We start from the raw sequence: 23,976 nt of genomic DNA on the forward strand, positions 1-23,976 counted from the left end.
TTAAGAGTAGTGAGAGAAATTCCCAGAGAGAGAACATTTTTCATCCTGTATTATGAACTGTGCATGTTGCAGTTAAACCTACAGAGGACTGCTTTAAACTTGCTCATTTAAACTCACATTGAACTACCTCAAGGTAACATTACACATTGATTAAAAATGTTAAAATTGCAAAGAGTTCTTAGTTTATTATTATTATTATTTTATCTGTTTATTACCTTGGCAGACTCAGGCCTTGCTGTATAACTTGTCTTATAATTGGTCTTGTTGAGTTTTACATAAAACATAAGTATAGAAAAATATATTTCCCTAGATATGATACTTTGCAGACAAGGTGCATCCTGATGAAAACAACATGCATGACTAATGTGTCAAGCACTGCAATACCTTGTTTTCCTCTCACAAGATGTTTATTTTGTGGTTTTGTAGCAGACAGAGAAAATGATAGGTCCCTTCATTCAGGTTATTCACCATTTGTGAAGATCATGGCTTTGACTGAAAGGCACCTCCATACCCTTTGCTCCGTCTTTTGATGTCAGACATGCAGTGACAGCCACCATAGAAGTGACCCATAATTCATGTCTCCTTCATCTAGCCTTGATTATTCCTGCCGTGGCTGCTGCGTCCTGTTTCATCCTGTTCTGAAATGTTGCAAAATGAAACTCAATAGGCGTTCTGCAACATGAAAGTCCTGTCTCTTTCTTGCCTGGTTGCTGTGTTATTTCTAGTGCAAATCCAAATGTATGGCTTCAAATGTAAATTCAGAACATCAGAGGCATCAGAGGCATCATCAAGACAGATTACTGGCTTTAGGTTGTTAGATATTTTCTCTACATGTAGAAATCAGGTTGTTAAGGAGATGATAAAGATTTCTGGCTGCTCAGATAGTGAAACAGCCTGTGCTTTCCATTTAATATTTAATGCTGCACAGACCTACATACAATCATCATTAGTTTCTCATACAATCCAGTTTTAACATTTTAATTTAGCATGTAATCCATCTCATGTCTTTGCCTGTCTGTCTGTGATTTTTGGATGATTTTTTAAGAAAGTGACAGTTGGTTCCCTTTCGGTTGGATATCTCACTAACAAATCTGTTGCATCCACATGTCTTTAGCGTTAACTCACCGAGGACTCGCTTGTTTTGCACGCCAGCTCGCAAAGTGGAATGGCCCCCAGAAAAAAAAAAGCTCTCCCAGCTGCAGGTCTAGCAAGGCAAACAAAGCTGGGAAAGCAAAGTATCGCCCACAACCAAGTTTGTGTGGATTTTTTACTCTACAAGCTAAGAGCAGGTTTTACTATGTTGAACCTGAGGACTTACCTGAGAAACTTTAAGTTCAGGATGCTGATTATATGTCAGGTAATGCCGTCAATTCAACAAGGAAACTGGTTCACTACAGTGGACCTAAAGAATGCTGATCCTGTATGTTGCAGTGTTGCCAAAACACAGTCATTTTCTACAGTTTGTTTATAAAGGCACAGCATACAACTACCAAGTTCTGGCTTTTGGTTTATCTCCCCGTCCTCGCCTTTTCACCAAATCCAAAACTGATCAGAGAGGTGTTATTCCTTTCCAAAGCTCTCAAGCTGGATATTTCGACATTTCTTCAAGAATAACTGGATAAAGGTCTTACCCTTTCCATTATAAAAGCCTAAGATCTTCTTAGTCTATCTGATGCTATATCATCACACTGATGGTGTTATACCAAGTGTACCGACAAACTATAAGAGGCTAAATGAGATGCAACAGAAGTCAGCCCCTCATTGCCTTCCAACTCTATCAAGTGTAGTTTAGATTGAGAAGGAGCGACTGTGCAGGGTCTTTTGTCGCCCTAAACTCCTGATTAGAGGTATTTTGAGGGAGATTCTTTAGGTTGGTCTCTTAAGGATGCAATCCTGATACCGATGTGTTATATCTTTTTTCCATCTTCCCTCAGGACACATATGCATAAACCCAGTTATATGGCTTCATGTAATAAGAAGATATGTTTATGCACTTTTGTTCATGAGTAATTCACAAGCTCATTTAGCTCCTTATAGGCTCCCACACATCAAAGCCGCAACAGGCCTCCTGCAGATTACTGAAGTGTACTTTGCTTTTCTGTCTTTATTGGAGCCTCGCTATTTCCAACGTTGCTCACCACTTCTGAGGAAAGGCATGATGAGGGGGAAAAACACCTTCAAATAGGTCAGCAGAGAAACCAATCAGCCACAGCACCATCTGTCCCTCTAATGACTACCTGGTTGCTCTGTGATGTGACACGGTTGGCTGGAGAGGCTCCATAGTGAACATCCTCTCATTAAGTCTCTGCATTTGTACCCAACTCTGTACAACTGATGACACATGATCAGGCCTGTCTTTTGTTCAAACACACAAAAATATACTCCTACCCCTTCATCAACAGGGGAGAAGGAAGTGATGATTTTATTTCAATATATATATATATATACAGTAAAAAGTAATCAGTGTCTTCCTGTGTTCTCAGTGTGCCTGTTAAAATTAGAATACATCCCTGCAACGTAACCCTCATCTGAAAATATTTGCAGTAGCAGAGTAATGATCTATGTCGGGATTTTTATAATCCTGTGAGTGACTCACAATATAAGCAGTTAAACTGGGTAGAAATACGATTCCCATAAGCTAATCTTTAAAATTAAGTTTAAATAAATCAGAACTATCTACACTGAGTTTGTAAGTGACACTAAGAGCTCATGTAGATAAATTAAAGTCATCTCCAAGGTAAATGTATTTTGGGTTCCAAAGCGGCTGCTTTCCGTCTTTCGTTTATAACCTATTGATTCATACACCCAGTCAGTCCCAGAAATATGCAGATCCCTGTTAAACTGTACTGTACCAATACCACAAGTTGCAGTAAAGAACACAGACACACACACACACACACACACAGGACTGCCAGCAGCCGCCAGAGCACCAATATTGCCGACTAGCAGGGAGGTGGAGGATAACAGAATCATTACAGCTCACATAAACAATTAAATTTAAAGTTTGAGTTAAGTAATGGGCAGTTTACTGCCCAGTCCGAGTATTGTTAAATCAAAATATCAGGTGTACTTGGGGACAAAAGCCCAGTAAGCTATTATTTACCTTATGCATGACTGACAGTGTGAGACTGACTGGTGCTGCTCGTGCACACACATTAATCATATCAGTGCTAACACGGTACACAACGGGAGGTTAGTACCAGTTTTAGTTCATTTTAATTACTAGCATGTAAACACTACTTTTTTTGTTACCACAGGAGAAGAGTATGTGTGAATAATTTTGCTGTTGTTGATGGAGGACATGTCAGGACTTAGCTGAGCCTGATGATGTCTGAGAGCCTGTGTGCCAGGGCCGATGCCTGGGTAGCCTCGATCCAATTTATCCCCTGGCTGTGTGTTAATGCCAGAAATCCATGGCACTTTCCGTAACATTGAACACATCACTCAAAGTTGTGCTTGCTTGACATTTAAGAACTGATTCTTATATGTGCAGTTGGCATTTTATGTAAGATAATCTTCTGCGTAATAATGTCTAGCTGGAAGCTCTGAAAATCCTCTTCGGTGTCATTATTTTCATTATTAATATTTTTTACGGAGTAAATACTTAATCTTAATCAAGGGGTGTCAGTTATTGGGAAATATTTCATCGGCTTGCAAAACATCTTTATTTGTGCCTTACTCTCTACTCTTCTGTACTTTGTATATTTGAAGGTCCAAAGCCCTGCACGGGACTGTTCTCTTAATCCGGCTCCTGTCTGCTCCTGGCGGACCAGCAAACATTCTGACCACTCACCTGCAAAAAGAGATTTTGTGTCTTCTCCTGTCCCGCAGGTGAAAAGATGTTTTTTTACTGTGTCAGTAACAACTGACAAAACTCTACAATGCCACACTTATCTTGTAGTCATCTAGTCCAGAGTGTAGGATTCAGTGGCATCTAGGTGTGTAGTTGCAGCTACTGTAATGGTAAACTCAGTTTCTTTGTTTTAGCCACTACATATGGCCACTCCCTTCCTACACAATGACCAAGGTCCTTTTATGTGTTTTGTAGATTGTGAGCTTGGACTCGAGCTTTGCATGAATGCAAATCTTGCAGGACTAAGGGTACTGGACTGTACAACAACAGCGGACAAAGGGGGATAGAGAGAGAGGTGTTCAGGTATACATGTAGGAATCTCCCCATGCTTTCTGGGTCTTATCTTCATCGTTTGACCGCTCCCGTGTGGTTTGACTTGACCTTTTTCTTTCTGCAAAGAAAATACAAACCCTTGTCGGCCGAGCGGCAGATAGTCTCTCTACATTTCATTCTTCCACCAGCAGAGAAAATTGCCACAACACTACATGTACGCTCTCATTCTAAGGTAACAAAAAGACTATTCTTGTATGTGATTATTCACTAATGAAACATACCTATGAATATATTCCATTTCTGCCAATGAATCCTCCTAAATATTACACACTGGACCTTTAAATGATGAGGTTATTCTTTACTTCTACTACTACTTACTTCTTCTATTTCTATACTTTAAATGATGAGGTTATTCTATGTTTTTCCTATTGACAATCCCAAGAACAGACCAAAATGAGGTGAGGTCAGTAGCACAAAGGAATAAGCTACATCAGGCTTTGGATACATGGGGAACACCTGTTAGTGGGACCAATTAACTATTGTATGTAAGGTGGGTATAGAATAAAGAATAAAGAAGCCCCCTTATCATTTAATTGGTCAAACACTCACTATGCAGCATTTATGCAGTAGACAGTAAAGAGGATGGATGGCTGAATGCCTTTTACTTACGCTTGCTGTCTGCACTGCCTTTCAAATTGCCTTAAGGCCTCCTTCTGTAATATACCATATGTAATACCAGTGGTCTCAGATTCACCGTGGAAACACTGTCCCTTGGTAACAAAGAAAGCACGGTGTAAAGGAAATTCTTAGTTAGATTATCATCTCAAAGCCGTCTAGTGCTTTTCTGGAACAGACCAGTTGTGTACAATGGTCATCATTCATACGTACATACAAGTCAGACGTATAAACACCGGTGTGTTCTTTTATTTCTGGAGACATGGATGGTGTTCAAAGCCATACATTTAATAAATCTGCCATCTGTTTGACACATGATTGCATTTCCTCTAGCAGCTCCTAACCTTAAACACATACTGTATGTTATTTTATGAAACCCAACCGCATAGTTTCTGAGCTTTGGGCTGAAAATAAACGGCATGGATTTCAACATTTCAACATCTATGTTTAACAGTATTAAAAAATAAAAGCATTTACATTTAAAAGATGAGATAGGATTGTCATCCCTATTTCTTTTTCTGTTGGAAAGATAGTCACTGGGTTTGAGAGGAACCAGAGGTTTGCAGTTTGCTTGCTGCTCTGTCGCGTACTGTTTAATTTAGCGTCCTGGCCTCGGTAATGAGGGTCCTTCACATCATATTACCTGGGACAAGATACAGAAACGGACAGGACAGGACTCGATCCAGAGAACACAGGATAGAACGAGACACAGCACAGCCACCAACCCAATGACAGGGTTTTCTTTTGTGGGAGAGAGTCACTGTGTTTCAGGGATGATTCTTGTATAAACTAAATCAAAGGAAATGTTTCAATTTCTTGTTACTTATTGAATTTATTTTTTCACACTCCAAAACTATCCTGCACTAAATACTGTACACCATAACTCCAATATCTTAAATAGCACCATAAATAGTTTCCTCATATCACTATGCTTGTTGCTTTTTCTTCTAGACATTTAAGTCTAATATCAAGTCTCCTCTCCCTGTAATGTATTTTACTGCAAGAACAACAAGTAGAAATACACCTTTGGTCCAAACAGAAAAAGGGCCACCACAGGAAACTTCAAGTGGAAAATCAGGTCTCTCACTTATTTCTGTGAGAAGAAGCCTCAAGAGTTCCTGGGTAATTGTGAGAAGCTGAGCATCAAAGGTTTTCAGGTACAGCAGTGAAAGCAGAACTCCAAACAAATGTATACTAATTCCAGTTGTATGGAGCAACTCTGACAAATGAAATAGCAGGTGTCTCACTGATTGACATCTGGTCTACAAGGACCCATCTTTATCTTTCCTCCCACTCTTCACCTGAATAAACTAAATGTAGCATTTTACAGCATCTGGAGCACCACATGCTAAGTACTGAAAAGTAAAAACATTTGGACTTTATCAGTAACCTGACATGAATTCAATTTCTCCTCTTAGGAGCAGCTGTTGCTGCAGAGTGGCTGAAACACACAATATCCCTTCAGTACAGACCTAGAAATATCAAAATATCCAAAAATTACAATAATTGATATTAATTTGCAATTTAGTTACAGATTGAAGAACTGCTATAAACAATTGAGTTATCCGGGCACTTAACTACATTTATTCCAGTAAACAAATCAGTAATTATTAGTCTGATCAGACAGTCAGATTATTTACTATATTGTATACACTTTATTTATTTATTGCTCATTATTGTGTCTTTAATATCTGGCCATGTATTAATTTCCAGTTATTGACCATCACAATGTTAAATTAGCAGCCTTTGAGCAGACACATTATCCACTTGCTTGTTTTCACTGATAGGCTATAACACATTAGAGCGGTTGATCTGATTGATGCAGGGCCGTGGACCCCATTGATCTACAATTTAATTCCTATCAAAATAAATTGAAGCATGTTAATTAACTGTATCATTATGATATTTCTATCAAATATCAGCAAAGTGAAATAAATTGTGTAATACATTTTCATTCTCCTCAGGTTGTCTGTCATAAATGGAGACATTTGTATAAGTTACTCATTTTGTGACGAGGCAGATGGCAGGGGTGGAAGAAGTATTCAGATCTAGAAGTAAAAGTAGTAATACCACAGTGCACAAATACTTTGTTACAACTAAATGTTAGAAATCCCTGTGGATAAAAGTGGTAGTGTTTCCATCGCCTTGTTTCATTGATTTCAAGGAATATCTGACCTACTTTATAGAATACAATCTTTTCACTAATGGTCTTTTTTGTTTATGTAAGTCATATATAGGTATCATTATTAAATTGAAACAGTTTCATAACCTTTTAAAAACTCCTAATAGTAGGTTTAAGTAAAAGTATAAATGTATTAGCATCAAAATATACTTTTATATATAATGTGATGTTTTTTTGTTGTTGCTGTCTTTATTATTTATTTATTTCATTTTTTATAAATGATGATATACATACATATATATACATATAATATGTATATTTTTATATAGCAAGGTAGTTTAACCCATAATAATAGATCAAAATGTGTTAGTTTTTTTATTAATCATCTAAAAGTTACTAATGTTAAACTCAAAGTAGCATCAAATCGAAAGTACAAGTACCTAAAAGTTGCAATTAAGTAAACTACTTGAGTAAATGTCCACCACTGGCAGATGGGTTGCTATGTAATGCTGGTAATGAAGAGGAAGCTTCCATTTTAGTTCTCACACTTCTTGACATTTTCTCAGCACCACTATCGCTGTGGGATTAAATATCCATCGAGCCAGATGTGTGTAACAATGACACATCTGTGGGATACTTTACATGCTTCAGCCCTTAGCTAATGAAAAAAGAATTAGACGTAGCTCAATGCAAGTCATCACTATTTACACTAAGTGTCCAAAGCAGCTCATCAAAGATTGAGGTGTTGGTCGAAGGTTGAAGGATTTATATATTTATTTATTTATTTTGGACTACGTCGTGTTCTTTACTGGCATCAAGGTGAGCATTTTTATTCTGCAGCGGGCAACACAGAGTGTCTTTGGAGAAGGGAACAAAGAATCGTGGACACTGGCAGCATCTGTTCAGGGAGAAAGAAAGCTGGCATCATCCCAGCAGGTCTCCAGCTTTCTGTTTATCTGTTGCTCTGCTTTGAAAACCTCCACACGCTGCCTCATTGCTAATATTTCTCGGCAATACCTGGCGGCAAAAAGGTGCGAGCAGTCCCCACGGTAACCACTGAGTCAGGATCTTTGACTCTGCTCCTCTGGTTCCTCTGTCACTGTTTTTACTCCTCTGGCACCGCCCGCCCGCCTGTCTGTCATCTTGCAGTGAAACCTGAAAATGAATCTTATTGTTTCAGACACAGCTAATGATTTATTTAAAGTCTCTGCTGTGCCCAGACTTAAAATTAGCAGCAACTGTTTAACCAGCAAGTGTCTGAAGGTGGGATCCCTCAAAATCTCAATTTTCTGGCTTGTTAATAAGTAGAGGAGTGGAGGTTTCCTGAGGACAATATCATACTAATGAACAATTAAATACGCTGGAATTAGGAATCAACTCTTCTTCAAAATATAGCCAAACAAATTATCCAGCACAGTGACATTTGTGGAAGAATAATGCAACATTGTCTCCCAGAGACATGTATATACTACTAATTTGTTTTTCTAAATATGTTTTCAGGGAAGCGTAATTGCTTCCTGGATTATGGCAACACTTTTCCGGAGAAAGTGCTCCCTTTTTGTTTGTTTTGTTGTTGTTGTTTTAACAACTTTATTGACAAATCAGAACAAGGGAATGACACAGTCACAGTCATGGACATTATTATATATATATATACATATATATACATATATATATGGATTAAACCCATTTGTCCAAGAAACAAAGAGTTGACAGAACATCAAATTTGCTTCACAATGTCTTTTTTTGGTGAGATTTTTAGGGGATAACGTAGACATAACACATTCGTTAAAAAAAAAAAGGTCCAGTGTGTAACATTCAGGGGGCTCTATTTGCAGAACATGGCAGAAGTAGAATATAAAATGTGTGTTACATGCGGCATATATCCACTTTACAATGATAATGGTGTCAGGTTTATGGCTGACTTTTGAATGTTTCCAGCTGGTTTGCTAAAAAGAACCAGAATACAACAACAATAATGTCAGCATCTTCACCAGTTGATAATCCATGTAAAAGACACGCAGCCTAAATGTTAAAAATTTGAATTGTAATTGTTTTGCAATGTAGATCAAGTTAGTAATAATACAATTAAATGTGAGATCAGACAGTTATTTTGTTCTGTAAGATTTTCTTCTTGGGTAGATCACTACTAGCCAACAATTACATTTTTTAAGGAAAAACATGGTTTTGGTGTGGCTAAAAAGCCACCACCTGCAAAACTCTTAAATGAAAAAGTTTGAGAGGCAGTCAATTGTTACTTTTCAATTCTTATTCTCTTACGCGTCCTCAGTCTGTGAGAAAATCAATGAATTAATTAGAATTAGCCATGCATTGCCCTTGCACTAAACTGCCATTTCATTTTAATCAAAACGTAATTTCTGTGATCATGAAAACTTAACAACCACTCAACAAGTGGTTCAGATTTGTTTTGTGGTTTGTTTTGTGTTATATTTTACTTCCTAATTCAGTTTATGCATGAAAAACAAATGTTCTTGCTGCAATCAGCCCATTATTTAAATTATATGAAGGCCGACAGTAGAAAGTAGTGTTTGATCCATCCATACAAATCTGTGTTTTAGAGAAACATTCACAACACATCAAAATGCATTAACTGATGTTAATGTACTTACATGACAATGACAATACATGACATGACAATACTGGAGAGATTTCCCAAAGAATAAAGTAACTGTGATGCCAGTTTTATGTATCAATCAAAAGTCTTCAATCAGCTTAATGCAGCTTTACTCCTTTAATTGCCAGTATAGATTCACCTCCAGTGTTTAGCTTGCTATAACACTGTTTAGATAAATCCCTAAGTATAAAATATGCAAATTATGTTATGTCTCTAAGGTTTTAGTCAGGGACCAATAAAGAAGAAAAGAGTCTGTGGAAAATAGAGAATCTGACTCTTTTGTTCAGCTTGTTTCAAATCAAATCTCATCTCCTTCTGCGGCGAGATGGAGACAGTAGCTCCTTTATTACAGCCTGTTCAAGGCGGTAATGTCGTCCCATTATTCCGCCTCTGTATAAAACATATACGAACAGGGATGGGGGGGGCATTGTTGCTCCAGTAATAACAGAGCCAAATCTACGTCTGTAAAATGGGAGATGGGTTGTGGGTTGTGTTACACATCACACCCGTAGACTGTATAATTACAAATGTGATGTCCATAGGTTTCTGAAGAGCCGCTGTGAAGCTCAGTGCGCTTCCAGCTAACTGAAAATTGTCAAAGATGTGGAACGTGGATGGAGCTGAGGCGGGCCCCTGTCATGAATGAGGAAATTAGGTATAGATACCAAAACCGTTTTTGTACCACGCTGCAAAATTGTCAAAGTACATTTTAATACGGGCCCCTATGGAGATTAATCACTTCTGTAGTCAGCCTCAAGTGGCCGTTCAAGGAACTGCAGTTTTTGTTGTTTCTATGTTGGTTTAATTTGCAGCCAGGCAGGTTGTGGCTTGGTCAAACCTCTTTTCTTTTGCTTCCTGAACACTGGCATGCTATCAAAAATCCCACACTGGGACACCATTATGCCTGCATTGTTTGGTTCAGTGTAAGCAACATGGCGTAATGTCTTCTTTACAGCAGTGTTGCAGGATCTCTGTTTAAAAAGGGCTTGTCATTATACTGTTACAGTTGCATCATTTTTGTTTTGTTATTTCAAGGAATGCTATGCAATAACATGTAAGATGAGACGTATGTTTTTATTATTGTTACTTTGCTTGAATCTTTGACCCTCATTGTGCAGAATTATGCATGTGTTTGACACTATAAGGATGTTTTTGCATTCATCTGATGGAGGAAAAGTTTCTCTGTGTTCACTTTAAATCAGATTTTATGTGCAAGCAGGATTTTGTGACATGTGGAAGCCAATCATGATCCAATATAAAACTTAAACAAGAGTGATGTGGAAACTTGAAACCTCTAGTGCACATATACTTGCCATTCATTGTGTAAATGTATTTATATTCATTCAGATTCTGGATTTTTCAGCGAGGGAGAAGAGGGATGTGCTTTTAAGTATTTGCATAGCATTTTAATGTCTTATAACATGTCTTGAGGGCATCTTTTTCTTTGATAAATGAATTAGACATTGTTTAAGGAATACTATGTGTAATCAGACAAAATACGTATAACCATGAAACTGCAAAATCCTTTTTTTTTTTTTTACTGTATGTCATGAAATTTTATTTCACCCTCTTCTTTAGAGTTTATTGCAGGTCATTTTTATTTTATTTCAACAGGTTTTTTTTCCCATAACGCCACTTTTCATCACATAGTCTTTGTCTGCTAGTCAAGTCAAACTGAGTAGGGGCTAGTTATGTGATTAGCTGTTGCTTCACTCTTAATAATTGGACATTCAATGGATGGCATTGTGAAGTAAAAACAGACTTTGAGAAAAGGGCATTCATAATTATGAGCTGAGACTTATTTACATTATTTATTCAATATTGAACTCTTTGGGTCACCATAGCAACTTGATGAAATAGACTTACAGTAGCAAAGAGTAATAGGCACAGCACAGAAAATATAAATTATAATATAAATGTCAGTACAGTATACTAACACATGAATTATCTACCAGGGCCGTTGTTGAAAAGGATGCCACCGTATTTAGAAGAAGTGAGTGTTTTCTCAGTTGATATACTGAAGCCATCTGTGTTTCCTGAACAACAGATCGTACAGTACACAACAGTCTGTCTGGCATGGAGATTTATAGAGACAGGATGATGAAAAAGCTTTACAGGCTCATTCTCGTTTAAAGGATCTGGTACTATAGTTAAAAATGTGTGTTTTCAACTGGGCTTTTTGTATGATTTGTGTTTTGCAGAAAAAAATGTCTCATAGAATAAAGAAAGGTTCACGTAAATGTTGTGAAAAACCTTTAAATGGCTTTGAAAATGTACCCACGGTCCCTTTCCTTTCTTTCCAAGGTCAATGAAATCTCAGCTATAAGTTTACAAATGTGGCTTTCAGCAACATAATGTTGGCCGGGAGATTGAAGACTTTACCGCTTGCTGTGCTACAATTTTCATATCTTTTCTCACACATCTCTGCTTCATCAGGCGGTCCTGTCATCAGTATTTCATATGTCATTAAATTATTTGTTGTTGTGAAACTATACACATAGGCTTGTTCTATGGTAGGGTTGCAATCCACATTTGAAATTGAAAGTCTGAGGAGAACAAAAGGAGGAATCATAATGTCATCCACATATTACTGAACACTAAATATATGCTGAAGCAGCAGGGGTGTTTTTCTTAAAATTATGCTGTCAGTAAGATATAAAAATTCAAAACATGTATGACTATAAGTAATCGTATTATCTCTGAAGTTCTGCCAATAGTTTGCTGCGTGATTAAAAGTATAACCAGCAATATTCAAAGAGTTTTGTGTCAAATGAAAGCCAAGGTAATCAATTTAAATTTTGGGCACAAGCACTCCTCAATACTCCAGCTACGTATGAAGCAGTTAATTCAATCTGGCAATCTATTAGCTCTGAGACGTTGTTATTGGAAAAACACTTTAGAGACCTGTCTATCGATGGTCAGGGGGCCATGAATCAAAAAAATTTTGTCGTGTGCAGAGGAGAGCGTAATAGTCCTTTTTAGAAACCAGTCCACCAAACAGTCAACCCAGAGGCTTGGAGAAAGAAATGTCATATCTTGATGAATGGCAGTCTTTGTGCTGTTCTCCCCATACAGGTTTACCTCTTGCTATATAATAAATCATGATAAATTGGGTCTTTGCTGGTAGTATAGGGTAATTATTTCCTCATTTCATTCCCCTCTCTGTTGTGTTTCTCCAATACGTTTCATGCCCTGAAGGTCCAATGTTCAGCAGTGCAACCATGTTCTTCCCCTTATAGACTGTTTTATATTTTACTATCCTTTCTGCCAGTCACCGGCCCAATCTGGTCACACAGACCAGGAGATTTTATGACTGACTGTGTGACATCCAGATCCAGTATTATGGAGACTGATTGGAATAATAGCTCTGCAGAGGTCTGGCGGTCTGCCTGTGGGCTCTACCAAAGGTCTATTATTGTACGTGCAGCAGCTCACTGAATGTGAGCAGGTCAGTACCTCTAACTTCTCACAGACTAAACTAGTTTCAGCACTGAAATGTTTGGTGAAACATTTTAGTCTGAGAGCCTCAGCTGTTCGAGCCTGTACGCAGGCACAGTGGCGCTTCCAGCTAAGTGGCCTCTAGTGGTAAAGTTTCAGATTGCAACCAACTGAACCCGTTGGCGTCGACGACCTGGGAACAACAACAGGCTGCGAAGTGTGTAGGAGAAACTTCGGTGGTCGCGAATCTAACGTGAAGGGTCCTATCTACAGCAAGTGTTTGGTTTGTCTGTTCTGGGCTACTGTAGAAATATGGCGGTTCAACATGGCAGATTGCGCGGAGGGTGGCTGTTCGGATTGCCTTCTCCAAATTCTGGTGGTGCAGGTTTGGCAGGTACGCCCCTCTGTTCTTTGCAGGCGCCCTCTTGGCCCTTTGTTGCGAACACCGAGGGGGACTTGTCAAAATTGAGGAAGAGCTGAACACCATGGCAGACTGTCTGTTCTATGTTTTTCGTAAAGTCCTTTTACAAATGAAAAAGTTGAATGAATGAACTGAGAAATGAGGTTGTCCAGTTTTCTCTGGTTCGAATGTCCAGCGACAAACATTCTGTTCAGCCTTTCCTTGATTGGGCTTCACCTGGGACTAATCATGGAGATGTGATTAATAAATGCCAAACCACCTGTTCGAAACTAAAACATAGTCTTAAGCAATTTCTCTGGGGCTTTTCCAAAGCCCTGGAAGCGGGCTGGGCTTCGCAATTGAGAAGGCCTCTGGTTGCCTCCCCGACTTAGCAACCCAATCTGGGTTAAGAGTCTCAGCTCTTCGCTTCATTGATTTCCATTTTGATTCTTTGTTTTGCGAGCATCTGTCTAGAAAACGACAACCGTTTTCTTCAGAACGTGTCCCTAGGAATCTTCGCCGTTCCCCAAGGGTTTCGAATCTTTTGGTCCTATTCCTTTTTGCTGCAGACTTATCATTGTTTTCTCGACAACCTGTATTTTAGCCAGCTGTTCAAATCGAGTCTCCCACCACTGCGTATGCTTTGGACATGCAGCGTGGTATTTGTTCCGTCAAGGCACGAAAACCATACTGGGTTTAATATTGGTGAACTGGCCTGGCTTGCTTATTGGAGTTTCCCACGATTTCAAGCTTTAAGGAATCCCAGACAAGAACTCCAGAGAGGTTTGCTCGCCATTGATCAAATGCGCAATCAACCCAGGCAGATCTACAGAGCCACTAGTGGGTGACAACATGGAGGGGGAGTAGGTTTGGGGAAAAGATATAGGTTAACTCAAATACATAAATGAAAACACACAGAACTAAAAACGGATGAGCCTCGAAAGGTGGCTGCTTTCGTTTTTGAGGCGACGTGTGCTTTGTATAGGAAAGTTCACAAAGAACAATTGAGAGAAGAATAATTCAAAACGTAAATGAAGGGCATGGTTCGGAGTTATTTCTCAATTCTTAATTGGAATTTACACCCGAACCATATTTGAACTATGTTCGAGTAAGCAATAACGTTTAAAGACGAACTTCACCAGTGGCAAGTTGACTTCGTCGTAAACTGCTGTGTTCCGCTGCGCTTGGGACAGAGAGCCATGAAGGAAGGGCGTCATTATTGGTCCAACCACGCCCTGGTTAGCACGGGTTTTGTGGTGCTTACCGCACGTGGGGGCCCCACCCTTAAAGACCCCTACTGGCGCATGGAAGCAACCGCCTATGGCCAATTGTCGGACAGTCATGGGTTTAGGGAACACTCGCCAGCCATTGGATCCTCGGCTCGTCCGCGCGCTTTCCGCCGCCGTTGAGTCTTACCTGTAGCTCAGATAGAACGGTAACGAACGGTCAGACATCTCAACGAACTGATGATAGATAGTGACCCCGCCGCCGAGATTGGTTGACGGACCTCTCGAAGTCCCGCTGGGGCAACTCTGTAAGCAACACACCAGACGCTGCGCGAAGGGGCGCGCCAGCCCCCGCCTCCCGGCCGAGACGAGCGGCTTTGCCGTCGCAGGTCTGGGTTAGCCCGCGGGGAGCAAGGGCCCCTCAGGCGCCTGCTGGCTGACGCGCCCTTGCCGCGCATTACAAGAAGGAGAGGAAGGGAGGCCGAAGTTTTAGAAAAGTGGTTTGAACAACCACTTTTTCCAAGACAGCTATTTCGTATCACACTTTCAATTGAACAAGCCACAGCAGTTACAGGAGTACACCACATACACCAGAGACACAACAACACGTACGTGGTCCTGTATTTCGATAATAGATCCAATAACCTTTCAACCCATTCCAAACTGTCATTCTGTTTATGTGGTCGAGTAGGGGTTATACATCCAGGACATTTTCTCAACTTACTTATTAAGGGCCTGTCAGGACGCCAGGGTTTTTTGACCACTGAAACAGCAGGAGGCAACACCAGCATTTGCTGCACTCTGGAAATTCCATGGACGTCATCTAGCGACCCAATACACACAGTGTGACTTCTTGATTTATACTATGTACGTTATATTACTATTTTATGACAGTGTTTATAAACAAAACAAGCTGCTTAAAATATTTCGCGCCTAGGGTAAGAGCGTATGAATGTATCGCCTTCCAATTACTCGTTACTCGTAGCCCGTAACCTGCACGCAAGATGGGGTATGCTTCCCGATGTCCTCTGTGTTTCCAAACACCTTTCTTCATAGATTTGAACAAGGTCTTCCTGGGTACGCCGCCTTGGCTCGGTCAGTAGTCCATCTTTGTGGAGGGCGGCGGGATGTACGTTGTGCCTCCCATTCTTTGGAAACACAAAGTTCCACCAACTCTGTCTCACATTGGTTGATGGTCGAGTATCACGGTTCGGTTATTGGGTCAATAGGGACCTCCTCGTTTCGCACCACCGTTGGTGAACTCATTAGGCCACTTTTGTGGGTGTCCAGCGCGCTGAATGTGGAGGTCGTCTCCTCGCGTTCCATGGTTCTCGGCGGACCTCTGCGCGCGTCGTGCTCGCCGGCCGACAGCTCTCCGGTCTCTCTCGTGGCGCGTTTTAGATGGCGCAGACTCCCTTGCTCCGCGCAGGGGCTGGATCGCTAGACTACGTTTATGAGCACGGTATGGCTGCTACCGTGGAATACTATCTCATTTTGTGTTTGCCTGGGTCGACGCGCCGACGTGGTTTCTCCTCCGCTCCGCAGCTCTTGGTTGTGGTAGTGATCTCACTCCTCCCATTATAGGATGCTCTCGTGCTGGTGTTCGCGAACGCATGGTCACACAAACCCCATGTGAGACCTCTCTGGCAGAAGGACCTTCAAGGAACGGGGCGCCTGTGTGCGCGCTCCTCTGGATGGAGAGCACCCGTTCTCACTCTCTGTGTGGGTTAAGTTGCTGCTTTGCGCACACACGGCGCATTCTCCCCCAGAGGCGCGCGCCGCAATTGCCTGAATGAAATCTCACCAGCCGGACAGTCACTACAAGACCGCCCGGTACCCTCAGAGAATGTGCGCACTTGCGCTGGGTTAAGTTGTCTTCATATAGCGAGTGGGCCTAGTCGCTGGGTAGTGATCCCGGTGCTATGTCGCTCCAAGTTTCACAGTTCATGGACAAGGGACCTCATGGAGAGGTCATTGCTGGTTGGCAAACAGTAGGTGCAACCATCTTTCAGGTTGAGTCAGTCAGTCTGGCAGCTCATTATTGTGCTTCTTTGAGAGAGTGTGCAGTGTGAGGAGTGAAGGATTGGGCTGTGTTCCATTGAAGACGTTGATTGTATTAGGCTATTCCACGAAGCCACACTCTTGCAATAAGGAAGAGCCACAAGGTCATACTAGAGGGGCGCGGCTCGGGAGGAAGTAGGAGTGTAAGGGAGGGTGGCAGGGAGTATAGCAAAGGGCGGTGATTGCTGTTAGGTGGTGCGTGGCCTAACCGACCCGACTTCACCGGAAGGAGTCACACCAACGACAGCGCAATATCTCGGCTTGCTACTCGCGTCTCAGACTGCGCGCTAGGCGTGGACCCACTCGGTTCCAAATCCATTTGGAGATGGGCAAGAAGTGTGTGGACGCATTGGAGGGGATTTCACACACAAGTCCTTTGGGTGGTGGTCAGAGGGTCTCTTTCAGCACATTCCGGCTGGAGGCAGGGCAATTTCAGAGGACATGCCTAGGGACTGGCGACGGGCATTAGGCCAGAATTTCGCGAAGCTGGAAAATTGCATGCAAAGGGTTTAGGTTGCGGCAAGATATGGTGTTCCTGTTGATAAGATGGACATCGTCGCGCTTCCCTCCTGCTTCCTCGTGCCGGTCATGGTGTCGTTGCGTTTGCTCAATCTTGTGCTTGGTCATTGCTTAAAGATACAAACCCCTGGGCAGCTAAATTGGCAATAACACAGAGGGTGTTATAGTAGAAGTGGTGTTCCAGCGGATTATGATTCATAGTATTAACGATGTTATCTAATCTATTATTCTTCACTTGTTTTAAGACCCCCCGATTGTGCTAAAGAAATTATGTGCCAACGTAAGCCTGTTAAAACCAAAAATAAACACTTGCAAATCTGACAGGACGGTGAAACCGAGTCTCGCCAGGCGGGCGTAAATCATTGTCAAGTTTGTCTGTCTGTGCTCTCGCTTGACTTTGTCATAACCCAACGGTCTACATTTGATCTTCTTCTTTTCCTTAGTCCTCCTCTCCTCCTCCGCTGTTAGGTTGTTGTTTAAGAGGAGTTGGGGGCGATTGGTAAGGGTCAAGAGAGGGAACAGGACCACAACTTATGTTGTACGCCGCTTTGCAGATCGTTCCGTCTTGGTTCCAAGAATTTGCGGGTTTCTGTTACATGGTAGTGACGTAATTCTAGCATTGTCTTTAAAAACACAAGGTTATCAGAATAATACAATGAAGATACTTTAGAGTACGTATGAATATTCCTGATGACCCGTTCTTATTCTTTCGGTTCTGCAGGTTGTACAACTACCAAAAACGTTCAACAAACAGCCACACAGCGCAGCCAGCAGAAGGCACTGTTTTACAAAAGATCGTGTGAGACAAACCCCTTGGATGGATGTACAACAAGGGGCAAGGGGATGCGTCGTGGGGCCGAGGATGTTGGGCAAAAACCTGGCTGGATCCAATCAAGTTGGCGCGCGTTGGCCATCTGCCAACTCCCAAGGTGATTGAGAGAGGGGGCTTCCGACGCGCAGGCTGACGGCAGAAAGGATAGGCAGCCGAGATGGGTTCGGTCTTGTGTGGGAACTTTTGCCTCCTGGGAAAACTGTGACTACGCAACAAATTCACCGCGCTTGTTCTGGCTCGGCGTCATCCCACTCCCGTCGCGTTCCGTGGCCTTGGGGGTATTTTCACTTCACCAGTGCGTCCTCTCACGAGAAGCCATAGCAGAGGGACCTCTCTCAGCTGCCAGTATGGAGGTGCGTGCAGCTTGTCCTTTCCACTCTGAAGAGGGGTCTCTTGGCCACCACGGAAGGGACCTTCTTGGTTTGTCGATCTGCCCGACTGTCACGAGGCTGGCTTCCGGCAAAACCTCAACGACAGGCGACTGCGATTGAGGGCCATAACCCAGAAGGCCACCATTGCTCGCCTCTGGTTGTTCCGCGTGGTTCTTTCGGGCCAGTTGGGGAGAGTGGGCTGTTGGCAGTTCAAATTGACCGTTCTTCAAGCAACCGCACACGGGCCCACTCCGCCTGAGGTCCTTGTCAAGAAAGTCTGGGTGGGTACTGCGTCGCACACCAGAGGCTCGTCCATGGAGAGGTCTACCCAACAAGGCTGAGGGGAGGCACCCACGTCGGCCGTCACATCACCCCAAAGGTTCTGGTGCAGCACTGGCAGGACGGTCTTGCCAGGGCGGCGGAGAGCTAGTGGGCCATCTGCTCCTGCATGTGCAGACTGCCCACCAGCAGGACCACTACCCAACACACTTATGTTCCGCGTGGAACAGCTGCCATGAGGCGTGGTGACAAGAGAAGGGTCCTTCCACAACTTGGAAAGCCTACACCATGCTTGGGACACGTTGGTGGACCTTCCGTGTTCACAAGTTAATGGATGGCACACTAGCATTCGCGCCGCCCTCAGCCCAGATGTTGCCAACAACATCGTTACAAACTTGCTCTTTAAGAGGCGCACGGGCTGTTGGGCAACAGGGAGGCGCACACTCGCGGACGATACTCCATTGTTGGCGACGGGTTAACCGCGCTACCGTACGGTTGGCAAGGCGCCCGAACCATTAGCGTTACCCTAGGGCCAGAAATTATTTTACAGCTCCGGCCCGCGCAGTATATTTGTATGAGACAAGCTGTCAATAAAAATAGGTCGAATATAGTTAAAATGAGTAGTAAATCAAGAGTCAACTGTGTGCTTATCGCAGATGAGTTGGATTTCAGGCGGACGTCAGTTGAATCTGGTGTGCTCCCTTCTGGCTCACGCGCGTCTGGTAACAAAACCTGGCGTCCATAACCAGGGCCCTCTAATTTTAGAAGTTGACATTCTCCCCTGATGTACCGAATACCCCTTACTGACACAAAAAGAACTGGCACAGTGGAAATTGCGGTGAAGTCTTGGGATTATATCTGCAATAGGACCCAGGCGTTTGTATGGTGTTATTGTTGTACGTTCCTGCTAACTGTTGTATTGAAGCAACTGTGTATGATAAGATATTCAACCAATGTAGGTTCCACACACATCTTCTAGAAAAGATGGCCTCTTCCTCTCGGTTCTGTTAATGGCCACGATCGCTACAGGGAAGCACAAGACAACTACCCACTTGTGGGACAAAAAGGCTGTCATCCAATGCTTTGCCAGTGCTCCTACCAGTTGTCGGACCATGGCAATAGGCGGCCTGCCACAATGCCCAGTAGCGGGTTTTCAGGGGCTCGGTTGCACTGTAAGCACCGAAACTGTGGTAGCCAGGCGCGGTGTTGCACATAATGACGCCTTCCCGTTCATGGCTTCTGTCCAGCGTGGGCACACAGAAGCTTTTAGCAATCAAATTGGCGCACTGGTTGAGTTTGCTACCGTTATGTCCGGTATGAATAGAATTGTTTGTGAATGCAATGTAAGAAATTAGATAAACTCGACCATCGCTTTCATTAGTTTGATTATTTTCTTCAGCTTGTTTTGTAATTCCTTATTAAACAAACAGGGCTGGCCTTCAGGAAGAAGACCAGCACTTGATTTCAGTGTTTTGTTATGTGTTTATTGGTATGGTATTATTTATATATTTACAAAATCACGTCAACCCTCCATGTTTTACTTTTGCTCGGTAGATCTCTGGGGTGATAGCATTGGAGTAAGGGAGAAGACCTTGGGATTTATTGTGATTTTAGCTGAATTTCGGTGACATCCATAGCAGCCCAGCCCATCACCAAATATTTACCAGTATGGTTTGGCTTGACGAAAAAGACAGTCTGCCATGGTCAGCGATAGCCAAGGTGGTGGAGATGCCATGTGAACTGGGGTTCACAGACAGCAGAGGTTGTCGAGGAAAGAACAGGTGTAAGGTTGCGGCGAGCGGTTGAGAAAGGCAGGATAGGACCAAGGATTGAAACCCTGTCCGAACGCCGACCAGATCAAGTCACAGGGGCAGTTGGAAGACCGAGAGTGTGCCGGCGTGTTTTCTAGCACAATCTCACAAGACCGAGATTTAAGATGAAATCAATGTGAGAACAGGAGCCTGAGATCGTAACCCAAGATTTGAGGGCTTGTGCGCTTGGTAGTCGGGCGAGGACAGAGCTCTATCGATGGAGAGCAGCCCAGGGGCCTCCAGTTTAAGCCAGGTGTTGCTAAAACTATGTTTAGCTTCGGAGCAGAGGGTGCATTTAGTTTAAATACAACTCTGTCCGGATGAGAGGATTAGTCCCCAGGGTGAACTGCCCCCCGTCAACGGAAAGGCTGAAAACAGGCAATGTTCGCTGGACATCACCAAGAAACTGGACCAACCCTCACTTCAGTCTTCCAGTCAGCTCATTTGTAAAGACTTACGAAAAGAGATATATAAAACAGGACAGTGGGCCGGGCGCTCCCCCCCCCCCCCCCCCCCCCTTGGTGTCAGCTCTTTCTTCATGTTGGAAAGTCCTTGCCACCAAAGGCCAGAGGCTGCAACAGACAGAGCTACCTGCAAACCGTGCGCACACAAATGAGGCATTACGACAGCTTTGTCGAGGCAAAAACGTCTTTAGGTTTTGAATAAGGCGTGTGAGCCAGCAGGCGACCCGCCCCCGAAAAGCGTTAGAAAGGAGCAGGCCCTATGGAAGAACTGTAAGGCTTGCCGTCACTCGATTGCGCAGTGCTGTGGAGGAGAGCATGTGCCAGCGGGTAACAAGCCCCCAGAGTGACACTCAGCTTCCTGGTGACAGTCATTCCTCGAGCGCCTACCCCTCGACTGTTTGTACGATACCTGATATAGTTCCTGCTGCACGAAACCTGTACGAGTTTTCCCAGGCTTGCGTGCTCTTGGTTTGTGCTTTTTTACAAACGAGTCCTCTTGACAGAAAACCTGTAGACACTGGAAAAAATTACTATTTGTTGGGTGCATACGAAGTATTGCTTCAGAACAGTTTTGTGTGTTTATTCCTGCATGTGTCAGCGTTGTCTTGCACTGATGTGGTGGATGCTGTCATCATTGTTACATAAATTATTGTGGCTAGCGCCGATATAGAATAATCTCTCACAGGGGCGATGTGGTGAAACAGAATGTTGTGCTACCTGCACACTGTCCGTAGCATTTCTTTCACATTTCCTCTTCTGATGCGGGGTGTGTGTGTGGAGGGTTTTGTAGTGAAAGATGTGAATACAGAACAAAGAGACGCATAGAAGTGCAATTTGTGATGAAAGTTGGCTGTTAGGTTAACGGTAGAGAACTAGGGGTGCTTGTGGTCGCGGGACTGATGGAGTATTGTGAGATAAGACCGCGGTGAGACGGTAAGAGTGTGTGTAATGGCTGTTGTGGTGGGTTGGTGTGTGGGTAGGGTGTGGGCGGGCGCGGTGGTTTTTGCCTTCCTGTTATTCCTGTGTATATATCTAAGTTATGGTGGATGCGTTGTGAGACATTGTAACTGATGAATATAAGTAAAGCAAGATGTAAGTAGGTTTGAATCTGAAACAATGGTTTAGTGTGTGTGTGGTGTATAGGGGGGATGGTGAGAGTTGAGGACCTGAAGATTCAGATATGAGGTGGAAAATGTTGAGAGTCTGGACAATATTATATATATATATTGTAACGAGTTAGTCTATCTATATATTATTCTTTCTGTTATATTTCTTATCTTTTATTATATGGATTATATGTGTGATAATTGATGCTCTGTCGAAACATTTTCGAACGGTGATAGGTGGTATGTTGCTGCTCTCGCGCTCGTTAGCCGACGAGTGTAGTTGTGGTGAACGCTCTGATGGAGCTTGGGTGTGGTGTAAGAATATAACAGCTCTGTTGCATGGTGTGTGCGCGTGTTCTGACCGTGATATTCCTCCCTGCAATTCTCTTAAATTCTGTCTAAATGATTCACTATTGCAAATCATATCCTCAAATTGCTACCGGTAGCCTGTATTCACAGGTCCTTAATAAAGGTGTTCAATATATAATAAAAAATGTGAAATGTGTTGTATTTTGCGGGCCGCGCCCGATGCGCAAAAGAGCGGTTGAAAACAAAAACAGCTAGGGGCGGCCGAGGGAAACAAAAAGGGGCGTTGGGCCTGCCCGGCCGGGTGCCTAGACATTGCTCGCAACCGGAGAAAGTCGCAGACCTGTGGGTCAGCTGCGTCAGGAGCAACAGATCCTCTCTGATGTCAGGGCCAAGCGCAGGTGTGCAGCCAAACGATCCATCCTGTCGCGCATCGCCTCTTCTTAGCACCGCGCATGATGTAGCTCGTGGGAAACACTCAGTGTCGCGGCGCGCCTGCATGGCGGTGTCACTGTGAGCCGCATGGAGAAGTTTTAGAGCTTGGGCTATTCTTCACATTGCCTGAAGAGATCAGATAGTGAAACTGGTAGCTGTAGATGAGAGCCTACTTGCATTCAGCTGAGACACAGAGGGTGTTGCCGTCGGACAGGCAGTAGGAGCCTTACCCAGAACGAAGAGCCAGGGCGGGTATCGTGAGTTGTATGATGTGTGAGAGAAGAAGTGCAATATGTTTGCGAGGGTTGGGCGGGCGTGCGCCCGTGCACCAATGAGTTATCAGGTTTGGCTCAGAGGACTGCTAGGTGTGGGCATAGACAAAGCCTGGTTCAAGCCTCCATGTATACTGTCACATTGCTCGAACCGTTGGGTGGTCCGTCTAGCTACTAGATTAGAGGAAAATAGTGCCTACTACACTTGTATGAACAACAGGCGCTGGCTAAGATAATTCACCTTTTTGTGATATACAGTTTTTCACCGCCGCGATGTGTTGTCTACAGACCGATTTTCTTTAAGAAGATAAGAAAAGCGAGTCGCGATGTTTCGGATTCGGGTGCTGTCTTTTCAGTTCGACTTGGCCACTGGGTTCTTGTATGGTTTACATCCCGACATGCCAATCAAGACGAGTTGTTGCGACTGGGCGTGTTCATGTGTGGTGTGTTTTGCCCGGTGTATTTGGTCACTGCCTGTTCTTATACGAATGTGACTAGGAGCATAGAAGAAGGAGAAACCGTTGTTTGGCGTGCACTCTAAGTGATTAAGGAAGGGTCTTGTTACAACCCGAACCCAGTTCACGCACAAAGTGTGTGGTGTGTGGTGTTGTTGTGTAAGAGTGGCGGGAGATTGTTGTGGTGAGCGAAGCGAGATGCGAGAGCGAGTGGAGAGTCCGACTGTTAACCCGCCTCCCGGGTCGTAAGAAGAGACGGACGGTTCTGCAGGTTGGCTTTCATCCCTGCCGCGCTGCTTCAGGACCTCTACAAACACCTGCCAGGCACCCTGATCATGTGTGTTAGTTTCTGTTTGCAAAGAATTACCACCATTAGCTCACCATGGCTTGTCTCAGATATCTGTCTTCTTAGTCTGTCATTGGTATGGTTTTTTCACGTTCTG

Source organism: Morone saxatilis, unplaced genomic scaffold, assembly GCF_004916995.1.
Source record: "Morone saxatilis isolate NCDOM2014 unplaced genomic scaffold, NCSU_SB_2.0 Contig5, whole genome shotgun sequence".
NCBI lineage: Eukaryota > Metazoa > Chordata > Actinopteri > Moronidae > Morone > Morone saxatilis.